The sequence below is a fragment of the Bidens hawaiensis genome, unplaced genomic scaffold, assembly GCF_021521415.1.
Source record: "Bidens hawaiensis isolate Kalapana, Puna unplaced genomic scaffold, B.hawaiensis_p1.1 tig00059096_1, whole genome shotgun sequence".
In the NCBI taxonomy this organism is placed as follows: Eukaryota; Viridiplantae; Streptophyta; class Magnoliopsida; order Asterales; family Asteraceae; genus Bidens; species Bidens hawaiensis.
The window spans coordinates 1-12834 of record NW_027506429.1 but is presented as its reverse complement, the minus strand read 5'-3'; the positions used below and the strand labels follow the sequence as shown (position 1 = coordinate 12834).

The window sequence follows — 12834 nt, the reverse complement described above, 5'->3', positions numbered from 1 at the left end:
TAAAAATGAATTTGAGAATGATTTTAATTAAGTAGGGTAATAACGCTAATTGCAATGATTTTAGTATAACACGCAACTGACAGCAAATTGCAATGATTTTAGGTGGGGATGAGCTCAGTATCATTCCGGACCGGATCCTGAATTTCCTAAAAACTTGGTATCGGTACGGGTACCGAAAATTCTTGGTTTGGTACCGGTATCGTAGGCAAAAATTCAGTAAACTCCAACACCGATACTGATTGGTACCGAACCCGAATTATTCGATCCTGTTTTCTTAAAAACTTTATGTATCGGTACGAAAATACCCAGTACTATTTGCCCATCCCTAATTCTAGGAAACAAATTTGGTAATGAATTTGATTATTAATAACAATTCATGTGTATGTTTTTGCAAAAATAAGATCATGGAATTCTCTAGATTTTGATCAATTATCTAATATAATGGTATTATCTATATTTTGATCAAAAGTATGAATACCTCGCCACACAAGGTTATTGAAGTACATTCTTTTGTTATCTTTGTCTGCAAAAGAAATGTAATGAAGATCAATATAAAATCAAAAGCCATTATAAATTCACATGTTGCGAAGAGAGTTAACATTCCTAATCACCATGAAGATATTAACATAACAACAGTATGAAAAGAAGTAAAAAAGACAATGACTATACGGGTTTTGATGCTCACTGAACCATCCTGAAACAATGGTTGCATGACAATAGTATCCATCTCAGCATCAGGGGATAATGCCTTACCCCGAGCTTTCAACCAACATGTAAGGATAGTAGCCATGCCATTTCATGATTTAAGTTCTGACCCATTATTTACCAGTTCCAGCATAAATAGCCAGTCAAATAAAAGAAGTATGAATCAATATTAAGAATGTTTACAACCAACATAAGTAACATAACAAACTGAGTGAGGTATAAAAGTTTGGTCTCGATCAGAAGAAACTTTACACTTTATAGCGCATACTTTAATCTTCAATCATTAAGTTATGTGTCCAAAAATATTAACTAAAACATGAACTCAAATGTTCACACGACGAGTAATTGACCAATCTCAATAATACTGTCATCAAGCATCACAAAAAGTAATTTTGACTACTTTCATTTAAATTAATAAAATAAACAATTAAAACAGTAAAAACTAAACCCAATATAAGTTCAATGGCAAGCAAAATGGGAGAGGCCGTTCGCAACAGCATATTGGAATTCTAAAATCACAAAAAAATATTCATTATTTTCAACCGTGTTAGTTCATTACATATACACATCAATGTTTCTACCTATTAAATATCTACAACTAACTTTATCCTAAATAATGGTCGATGAACAGGGCCAAAGAAAAACTAAATACATTTGCAATTAACAAACAAATTTATAAGATTTTGATTTCGATAAAAAGATTGCAGAAGATTACAAAAAGAAAACAATATCTAACAAATCGACACTTGAAACATAAAGCAAATAAACCCTAACATGAATAAAGATGTAGAACAACACAACTGAAATTGTTGAACCATGTATTAAAGTTGTTGAAGGACAGATCGCAGATAGAAAGATCGATTATGGAATTACGATGTGGGAGCGAGAAAATTGAAACGATCGATAATAAATAAATAGATGCGAGAGATTCAAGGATTAGGGCATCGATGGAAAGGACAGTTTAAGACTGAAAATCTAAAGCTGGCAGGTGTAGATGATAATCGGTTATAAACTTATAATGTCAAAATTGGGCCGGGTAAGGGATGAGCGCTGATTGTAAAAATAAGTGGGGTGGAAGGCGGGATTTTGAGGGTGAGGAGGGCTGATAAGTGGACACATGGCAAACGAAAGTCTTATTTATTAAATAGTATAGATAAGCAGCCCCACACCACCTTTGAACCACCGCGCAGCATCACAGCAGAACTGACGTTAACCGACAAACTTTCTTTGTATCACTACCATCGTTAAACTTAAACGCAAGGTAACACCACTTCGTAAACTATCATTAACTATTTTCACCTTGTTAATAATACCCAGTCACATCGTCATGTTCAGAAAGCTCTTGTAGAACTCAAAACCTTTTCGGCCAACCCGCTCGTTTTCAGGCAAAAGTGTTGAAGAAAACGAAGGTATATATATATATTTGTTACTTAAACCAAGCTGAAACCAAGTTAAATTGATTAACACCGTAAACAAAATAATTGTAGTTCGAATATAAGCATGTACTATACGTTTGTTTGAAATCATCCCGTGAATTTGAAACATCACTATGAATCAAAATTTTAAACTACCCAAATATATAATATAAACAAAAGAATATTAAATCATTAATTGTTATTAGTTAAATAATAAGATAGATAGATAGGTAAAATTTCAAAGAAAGCCAACAGGCTATATTTCTAGTAATTATTATATAAAACTAGCTACTAAAACAAATTTCATATATTGAACAGTAAAATTCAAAATGAGTTTACAGAATATAAACTTTAGAACTAACAAAATATATTTTTAAAAGAATATAATTTGTATGTAGATCTTTACGAACACATCGGTGTTGTTTTGGAACATTAAAGGTATGGATCCTTACCCCTACTTTTCATTGCTTTCATACTCAATTGTTATAAAACCATTAGTTTCATATACATTGGAAATTCTCCGCATCTTTAAAATATCGATTCAGTTGACTCTCCGTTGAATTTCTATTCTTGACTATGATATTGTTTGACGTCATGCGATATAATTATGTTAGTTGTACTCATTATCGCATGTTCCGATATATGTTACAATAAAATATTTGCTATGAGTTGTGTAAATAAGATTATTTGTATTCCGATATCCTGAGTGCCGCTTCTCGTGGAGTGTCCCACAAGCATGTTGTTGCGGCATCGACAACATGTGCACCACCCGTGACGGTGAGATCAGTTCACGGCGTCTCTTAAGTACAAGTGGCACATATGACTATTAGGAGGTGTATGGATCGGTCCTAGGATTAATATTAAGGAGATGGATAGCGGGTATGCCAACTCGCCATCTCGTGTGATAAATATGCAGGAGTAGCTACCCGTATATTATCACGTTTTATGTTTAACTCGTGGGTACATCCGTATGATACGATTGAATTTATTTGATAAAATTACTTTGCATCGTATCATTATTATAAGTTAAATCTAAATGACGTCCCATTAAATCCTTAATTTTTTTGAGCTTATTATTCCGTACTGAGCATTCGGCTCATTCCGTTGTTATTTATTTTGATACAGGTACACAGGTTACTTTGGACGGGGTTAAGAAAGAAGGATAAAGTATCAGAATCCTAATAAAATATCTTTTAAACATGTTAGTTTGTAAATTATATTTAAGTTTGTCTTGTCTAATGTATTATGACTTTGACAAGTAAATAAATAAAAATTATGACTTTTGTTCAGAAACCATGTGTGTTGTGACACGTCAGCCCCTTCCGGGCCGGGGTGTTACAGTTTGAGCTATTCGTGTCGCATCGGATTTTGGTGGGTTTGGGTCTGGCTCATAGGGATTCGGGTATGGTTTACGGGTCCAGATATGGTTTTCTCTTCCACTTGCGACTCGAGCCGTCATGGGTCCCGCTGGGTTTGGATCTGGGTTAGAAACCAAGTTCTCACGAACAGGTTCCGGGTTCCGTTAGCTGTTGGGTCTCGCTGAACCCGTTATCAATCGAGTATGGGTTGAACCCTGTTTACACCGGATTGTTATTATTATTATTTGTATTTGACAAAACCCACGATATTGTTATTTGTTTTAAACTCGTTTATTAAGTTTGTTTAATTGGTTCGATTGAAACTCGTCCATATCGACTTCGTTTATGCCGGTTTCGTTTGTTATAAATCTTAACAGGAATGGAATGAAAATGAATATAAATTGTTTACCTGTTTGATGTATTTGACTAGATCTAGATCTAGAATATCTTGATTGGATGAATTGGATTTAAGATTGTTGGGGGTGTACAAGAGATTTATGTTGTGTGAGTATGTGTGCCAATGATTGAAAGGCGATGATGAAAGGATAAGGATGGATTTAGGGTTTTACAGGTTTAAATAGGCAAAGCCCAAAGGCTTTTAGGCTCATAATCATTCTTAGGTCCAATAACTCCTCTTAACCTTATCCATTTTTTAAAAAATATTTAAGTAATTTCAATGACGTTCACGACACTATAACTAAAACAACCCGAAATGCTTATTTACTTATTTACACGAAGGAGCACAAAAGTTGCTATAAATAGGAAGGTCCACGACACATTCCATTTTACACCAAAACACCAGCACGTTCACACGTTTAGCCTAGTTTTACGTGTCGGTTCTCACAGTACGTGCCAAGCCCCGAGGTTCCGGCGGTTTAAGCCTTAATACGCGATAGAGAATAGAAGTGCTACTCGTTCAAGCTTAAGCATATAAACTCCGAATACCCGTGTAAGGTAGGGATTCTGCTTAAGTTATTATTATATTATACGACTTAAACCAAGTCAGGGCTATAGCCCAAACCTTGATCATAATTATGTTTACAAAAGATTTATGCATACAAAAGTTATAGCTAAAATAATGTTTCTTTATGATTAAGAAACATAAGCTTTTACATACAGAAGATATAGTCAAAAATAGAATCGTCACGATTAAGAAACATTATATGCAAGAGATATAGTTAACATTTATGTTTCTTCATGATTAAGAAACATAAGATTTTACATACAAGGATTATACTCAATTGACCTTTCTTCTCGAAGAAAGAACCTATCAGGAATGTTTTTTCATGAGTAAGAAACTCGGCACACGATTTGTAAATAAATGGAAAGACTACGGGTCTAAATATTATATTCAAATAATTTATCAGTCAAAGTTTAAAGCTATCAAAACTAGACTAAAGGTTTGTAGCTGGATCAAGAGACGATCCGGATATTTATATAAACCTATTTTATTATAGGTCAATCATCATTCATTCACAAAGGTTTTCAAACGAGATCGTCATGTCATTCAGAAAAGACAATCAATGTACAGTCAATCATTAAGATAAACGGGTTATTTATCTTAACAAGTCAGTCAAAATGTTATATGAGATTACGTGATCTCTGAATTTAAGGGATTACGTGATCCCTAAGTCACAAGGTAGAAAATAAAAGCAACCCAGACCGAGTACACATGTGTCTGGATCCTAACATATCTGTCTAGCCTATCAACAAAGGCTACGTGGTCACCGATATTTATCTCGATTCTCGAGACATGCGATGATGGTGCTTGCGTGTGTGCATAATAGAGGCATAAATTGTAAATAAGGTATAAAAAATCAAAACACATAAAAGGACATAAATGCTCCTTAGTAAAAGAGCACAACTAGTCCCGCTAGTAAATTGAATTGAAATGACAAGAAAATGATATCATAATGTTAAAAATGCTAAAAAATTGTTTTTTTTATGTATGATAAAAGTGACCAAGCCACAAAAACAATTTTTACAATTACTCTATAAATTTACATTATTTAAATTAATATTTATCAAAGTATTTTAGTAATTTTATGTTAATTAAAAAGAAAGTAATCAACAGAAGTTAGTTAAGTAAACTAGAAACAAAAAAAAACAATAAAATCATCACAATAGAAACGACATGTAACCATATTAACAGAAGTTAGTTAAGGGGGTGTTTGGGATTGCTTATTTTCACTAACTTATAACTTATTAGCTTTTTGAAAAAGAATAAAGTGTTTGCGATTGCTTTTGATGTGAGAGGGAAAAGTTAACAAATTACACTTTTGTAACTTATTAACTTAATGAAAAATTATAAGGAGGTAAAATAAGGAAATTCCAAACACCCCTGCGTAAAGCAGAAAAAAATCATCACAATAGAAACCACATGTACCATTTTTACATCTTGCTATTGTTCACTTTAAAAAAGATTTTGAAACTACAGTCCAGCCCCACAATAGAAACACACCACACGGATCACGATCCAAAAGCATGTGTCCGCCGTCCGATTAACCTAATCAACGTCTCCCATCAACTCTCAATCTCTCCACACAAATCCCACACACCCACCCCCAAAAACTTTCAAGTCCTCCACCTATAAAATAAACCACCATTTTCCCCCAAACAATCACCAAATCCTAATCACAAATCTCATCCAATTCAACAATGTCAGGCAGAGGTAAGGGAGGCAAAGGCTTAGGCAAAGGCGAAGCAAAACGTCACCGGAAAGTCCTCCGTGACAACATTCAGGGAATCACAAAGCCTGCAATCCGAAGACTGGCTCGCAGAGGCGGTGTGGGTTGATTTATGAAGAGACTCGTGGGGTGTTGAAGATATTTTTGGAGAATGTGATCAGAGATGCGGTGACGTACACCGAGCATGCGAGGAGGAAGACGGTTACCGCCATGGATGTGGTGTATGCGTTGAAGAGGCAAGGAAGGACTCTGTACGGGTTTGGGGGTTAAGGTTTGGAATTAGTGTTGTAGTTATGTTTAGGCTTTGTTGAATCTGTGTTTAGTTTCATGAACCCTAGCTGTTTTTAATGAAATGAATTTGGCTTTTGATATTGAGTTGAATTATATGATATGAATCTTGTTTAGTGTGTCTGATTTTGGGGATGAATTGATTGGTATGGGTTTATTTTTAGCTTTGTTTGTTAATGCAAATGCCTCGTTAATTTGTTTTGTCTGAAATGCTTTGAATTGTTAGATTATTTGGTAATTAACCATGAAACTGTTGACGTTTCTAGTTGTTGAAATGCGTAAGAGGTGATTACAAATCATGTAACTGATTGACGATAAGTTATGTATGTGCTGAGTGTAACAACGCTATGATCTTTCACGTGTTCTACTCAACCCTGATTATGTGTGTCAAATTTGCTAGTGTTTATGATCAAGACTGATGTTAGGCGACACCAGTCGGGTATGTGTCAGGTAATACATGAGTGTGGGATCTACTTGCTGGTTTGTTTAGATCCTTTGACTTATCCACACACCTTTGGACTCCATACGATCGTATGGCGCTACTACAGAATTTGTCAGCTTTTCGCAGCCTTTGGTCGGCGAACATTCTCCTATACGATCATGAGTTTTTTTCAAGCACCGGCAACTTTGAAGACCGTATGAACTTTGGGTTTAACTTTTTTGAGAAATTATAACTTTGAAAAAAGGCTTCTCGCTAGCGACGTTACTCTTTGATCGTTCTGTGACTATGACGACACCATTCTTACGACCTGTAGTTTGCGCCCATGTCTTTGGTTCATCGAGAGACCCAAACAACTGAAACAAAATTTTTTTAAAAAACTAGACCTGATCGGTTGTAAACACTAATATGTTGTTATAGAATTCATTATCGTTATCGCCATCGCCAAAAATTGACATCACTCACGTTGGCTTGGTAGTGAATGAATGAGGAAAAAACTTGTCGTTTGTGTTTATATATTTAAACCGGTAGAATATTATATCACGTCCAGAATATTGTATCGTATCATTATGTAAAACGAGGATAAGCATGTACGGAATATTATATTATATTTCCTATAGTAATCATATCCGTATACTATCACAACTCTAAACACATCCGACTCAATCAATTCTTTTTTTTTGTTTCCGTACGATCGTATGGGAGTCATACTATCGTATGACTTCCAGTCAAACTCCGCACGTCAGTGTACCTGTGTGTACTTTTGTCACGTGGGGTTCCATACGATTGTATAACTCCTATACGATCGTATGTACGGTGTGTGAGTTTTGAGAAATGGTGTACGAGTATCATATCCCGTTATTTAACTTTGGTTTGGTTAAACAAATATATATATGTTTTGGATAGTCGGGTTGGTATCACCAAACACCATACACGCTCATGCCCGCAAAGCATTTTAAAATGTCATACATGGTCTAATAACCGGGTACCCAATCCAAATGTTCAGGGTTTGCACTTAGGTTCAATTTCCATTGTTTCTGTTTGCACTTTGCACCCCTGGTTCTTTTATAAGACTTCAGTCTTATTATACTTCATAAAATTGTGAATTATGTTTAAATAAACAATTGAGATTGTTAAAATGCTCATATAAATATGTTTCAAAAATAAAAAATGCCATACATTATGTAAGATTGGAAAATTAATTAATGTTAAGTCACTAAATACTTCATTATAATTGATCATTATGTAATGCATATTGCTTTGTTATATGAGTTCACCATATAAAATGAGGCTATAAATAAAATAGAAATATGCATACACAAAAAATATGATGGTAGCAAAATTGAGTTTTACTACAAAAATAACAAATTTAGTTCCAACTCAAAACAAATCAACTGAAATTGGTTCAATTGAAGATGATGATGTCATCTATAGTTTTCTTATACAGTACAGTAGTAAATTATATCCTCCAACCATCTTATAAAGTCATAGAACAAACCAAAAGGTAAAATATCATTAACATCCCTGTCATAAGTTTTCAACATACCAAAATATTTGCAAAGGATAACTGAATTTGCCAACTTAGTAACCCAAAACCAAAACAAGAAAAAAAGGTCAAAAAAGTACCAACATAACTGAAAGTACCACTTCAAACACAAACCAGAAACATATCATCATAGGCAGCTTAAAGGAACACATACCCCACAAGCTATTAACATCTCCCTTTTGATCATAATAATAATAAAATCCATTTTGATTTAATTGGCTCGGCTTTTGAAAACATCAAGGTCCATCTCGGTGGGGTCTGTTGCTTGAAGCTCCACCTGGATCCCATCAAGTTCCCTCTTGAATCGGTCCTTTGAGCTTGCGTAAATCATCTTGTTTCTCACCTTTGCAGTATCAGGAGACCTACACAGGTAGATATAAAAATATATAAAAAATTCAAAAGGTTTCGTTTTCAAGTTATATACGGGGGGCAAGTAGAAGATAGAGGCAACAACTTCAAACCACTTATTTGGTTATGTTTAATCCCAAGCCGCCAAGCGGGTCAAGAGTATTCTTAAAAAGATAATGCATAAAGTGACACGCTAATTAATATTCAACTTATTTCATTAAAACTACTTTATAGGTCATCCAAATGCGCATCTGATTTGGCAATACAACCAAGTTAAAAACAATGCTTTCGTCACTTTTTTCCTATCATGTAAAAGCAAAAATCATAAAATGGGCAAAATAATTAAGAAAATTTTCGTCAATCAGCATGATGTTGGTCTTAATGGTATAAAAATTATGTTTTCAGTGATACTGGAATAGACAACAGAGAGCTTGGTGTGAGTGAGATATTACTGGCTATGTTTATCATAACCTGATACATATTTGTGTAACCTATTAATACTTGAATGACCTTAATGAAGAAAATGGTGATTGGTGGTACCCTCATACATTATACCTATTTTTAAGGCATAAAGTCTCCTAAGTATGAGTAAAAGAAATAATGTAGATATGCCCTGAGTTAGACTACTTTGGAGACTTTCTTGTTTTGGATACAGAGGATGGTACCCTACCAAAGCATTTATAAATTCAGAAAAAGAAAAAAAAAGACTTACAAAAGAGAAGAGTTTGGACCATCTCGAAACAGGCCCCCGAGTATCGCTCGGAATTATACCCAAGTGTGTAGAACCAAGAGACTTAGTCGTATTCGAAAGTTAGGCAATAGTCGGAAACTTTTTCCGCAATGGTCAAAACTCTCTTTTCTAAGTCTGTTTTTTTCTTATTTATTCACAAAAGCTTTGTCAGAGTACCGTCCCATATATTCAAAAAAAGAAATCCCCTAAGTAGTTTAGTACTCTTGTAATCACACTCAGAAACTAGCTATATTATTTCTTTTAAATGGGCAAAAAGTATTTCAGGTCAACCCACAACTTGTTTTTGATCCACACATATTTTTTTTGTGTTTGACCTGAACCCATATTAAAAAGTGTAAAGTTAATTTAAAGTTGATTCAGTATCTTGTAATACCATGCAATGAAAAAGATCCTGCTTTTTTGGCAATTCTCTTCAGTAACAAAGTCATAGTCAAAGACAGCATATCTGCATTCGGCAGTAGGTAGTGATGCAACTAAATCTTCATGGCTTTGAGTTGGCTCGCCAACTTTTTCCACAATCACTTCCTTTTGTTTCTCCTCAATCTTGAAAACTATAAACGGAATGTTCTTTTTGCCTTCAGTTCCAAAAACTTTAGTTTGCATTCATCATGCACAGCCATCCCAGATGCAGCATTAGCCTACATGAAAACAAAGGGCGGATAATGAAACAAAATATTAATAATAATTTAGGGTTCCAACTTCCAACTCAGTCACTGATATTAAAAGACTAGCCTATGATGAATTAATCAAGTTCTATCAAACATGAGTGAATCAAATGTCTGAAGATTTGACATATGAACCAGTTTTGGTAATAACAACTGCAATATTAAGACTATAGGTATAAAGATAGGAAGCAATTCATGCACACAAATTTTCGGTGTTAACTGTTGTTAATTTGTGTGCTTAGGCAAGTAAACATTTCTTGTAAGAGGCAAAGACATAAAAAAAGTTGAAATTTAATGCCATAATGTTCTTTAGATGAGCAACTTTAAAACAAATTCTTCCATCAATCATGCCTCATGAAATGCATCAACAATGTCACCCACATGAGTTCAAATTTAAACAATTTAAAAAAAAATCTTCTTGTGTAAGTTGAACTAAAGTCTATACCAATTGAACAGAAAGAATCTATACTTGTAATAGCAGGGTTTAAACTTCTAATTGATTGTCATTGAACTAAACCTTGTTATAAAGGGAGCTTGAGTAAAAACTTTGAATATACAACAATATAATGCTATATCTAGATCATTCAGATTTAACCTTCAAATCTAGATCCAGACAGCATAAATTTGATACAAGCCATCGATTAAACAAGTAATATTATCAAATTATTAACCTTCTAAGCTACCAATCAAACAAGAACTACAAACTTACTCTCAAAACCTTACAGTAAATCAAACCAATTCAAATTCATCTATAATGGCACATCAAATCAAACACCTAAAACCTAACCACCAAAATTACACCATACGAAACACGATTCAACGCATTCAAATGTAAACGCTCAAACAGATTGTAATCTAACAATTAGTCAACACTCAAAACAGATGGTAATCCGATTAGAGATGTGTCTAACCGATCCAAATTCAACTCTTTATTCGGTTCGGTTATCGGATTAAACCAGCTATTATTCGCTTGGATACAAATCCTAACACTACTAACCAAATTTACACTATACAAAACACAATTCCTCACATTTAGATATAAACACCGGAACATATTGTAATTTAACCAATCAATAAACAAAATTAACAAGTCAACTGAAGTAAAATGTTAATACAATTACCAAGTAAACAAGTGATATTATCAAATTAACTTTCTAAGCTACCAAACAACCATGAACTAAAAATTTTTTACTCAAAACCTCATCAAAAGTTAGATCCAAATCCTAAAAATCAACATTTGGACAAAAAATCTGGATCCATTAACTCAATTACAACCCTAGGGTTTCAAATTCATCAATAATAATGGTACATCAAATCAAACACCTAAAACCTAACACCCAATCACCAAAATTACTCAAAACATATTGTTTCTAACGCAATTCAACGCATTAGATGAAAACACTCGCACAGATTGCAATTTAACCACTGGTAAACACTCGAACAGATTGCAATCTGAATTAAAATTGTGCTCAACCGAATCAAATTCAACCGATAATTCGGTTGAATTCAGTTCGATTATACGAATAATAACCGACCGAAAACCGAATTCACAATTCGGACACGGTTAGAAACAGAACCAAGCCGATTCGATTTAGAAATGTCTAACCGAACCGAATTCAATCTGTCATCCGATTGAAGTCAGATCCAAAAATTCACCTGGACAACAAATCTGGATCCATTTGCTCATTTTACAACCCTATGGTTTCAAATTCATCAATCAATCACCTAAACCTAACACCTAATCACCAAAACTACCGGAACAGATTCTAATTGAACGCATTCAAATGCGAACACTCGCACAGATTGTAATAATTAAACGATTAATAAGCAAAATGATCAAGTCAACCGAAGTAAAACAGTTGTTTGGAGAGATTACCATAGCTTTGACGGTTGATCGGAGAAGATCAGTGGAAATTGTAGAGAGAGAAAGTGGAAGTCTACAGAGAGAAAGAAGGTGATGGGAGAGACCTTTGGAAGGAAGTGTGCACGAAGATGATGATGATGATGATGATGATGAAACAGCGAAAGCTGTATGTATTGTATCGGGGGTTGGTTGGTTACCCTCCTCTCACTTATTATAATAATAATAATAATAATAATAATAATAATAATAATAATAATAATAATAATAATATCAAATTGAATTTTTGTGAGTTTTGATTGAATCTTGTATTATGGTTCAGATACAACTAAGCCCTTTATAAGTACGGTTATTCACAAATGGAGACACAAAAGCTCGGGCTCAAGCTCGAACTTAAATATAAAAAATCAAGTTCGTGCTTGGCTCGTTAGAAGCTCGAGCCCGCTAATAACTCTTGCGTTTCTTACATTATTGATGTTTAATATTATGATTCTTTAATTGTGATGCATTAATCACTTAACTCTTTAAGCATATAAATACTATATTTGAAACCCAGTTCCTATACCGGGCCGAGTCAGTGTATTTGGGCCGTTTCTAAAAACCCGGTCGGGTTATGCTGGTGGTGGTCGGCCCGGACCGGTTGGATCAACGGGTGAATCGGTAAAACCATTTTTTATTAAATCCAAAATGAAATGTGCATGTCGGGATTCTAACTTGGTTCATTTCAGTATAGAATCTTTAATAATTACCCCATAAGCCAACCAACCAAAC

At 34.2% G+C, this 12834-nt stretch overlaps 1 pseudogene; it reads right to left on the bottom strand.

Moving 5' to 3' along the window:
* Positions 1-8349: 8349 nt before the first annotated feature.
* LOC143617828 (actin-depolymerizing factor 2-like) lies at positions 8350-12096 on the bottom strand (annotated as a pseudogene).
* Positions 12097-12834: the final 738 nt, after the last annotated feature.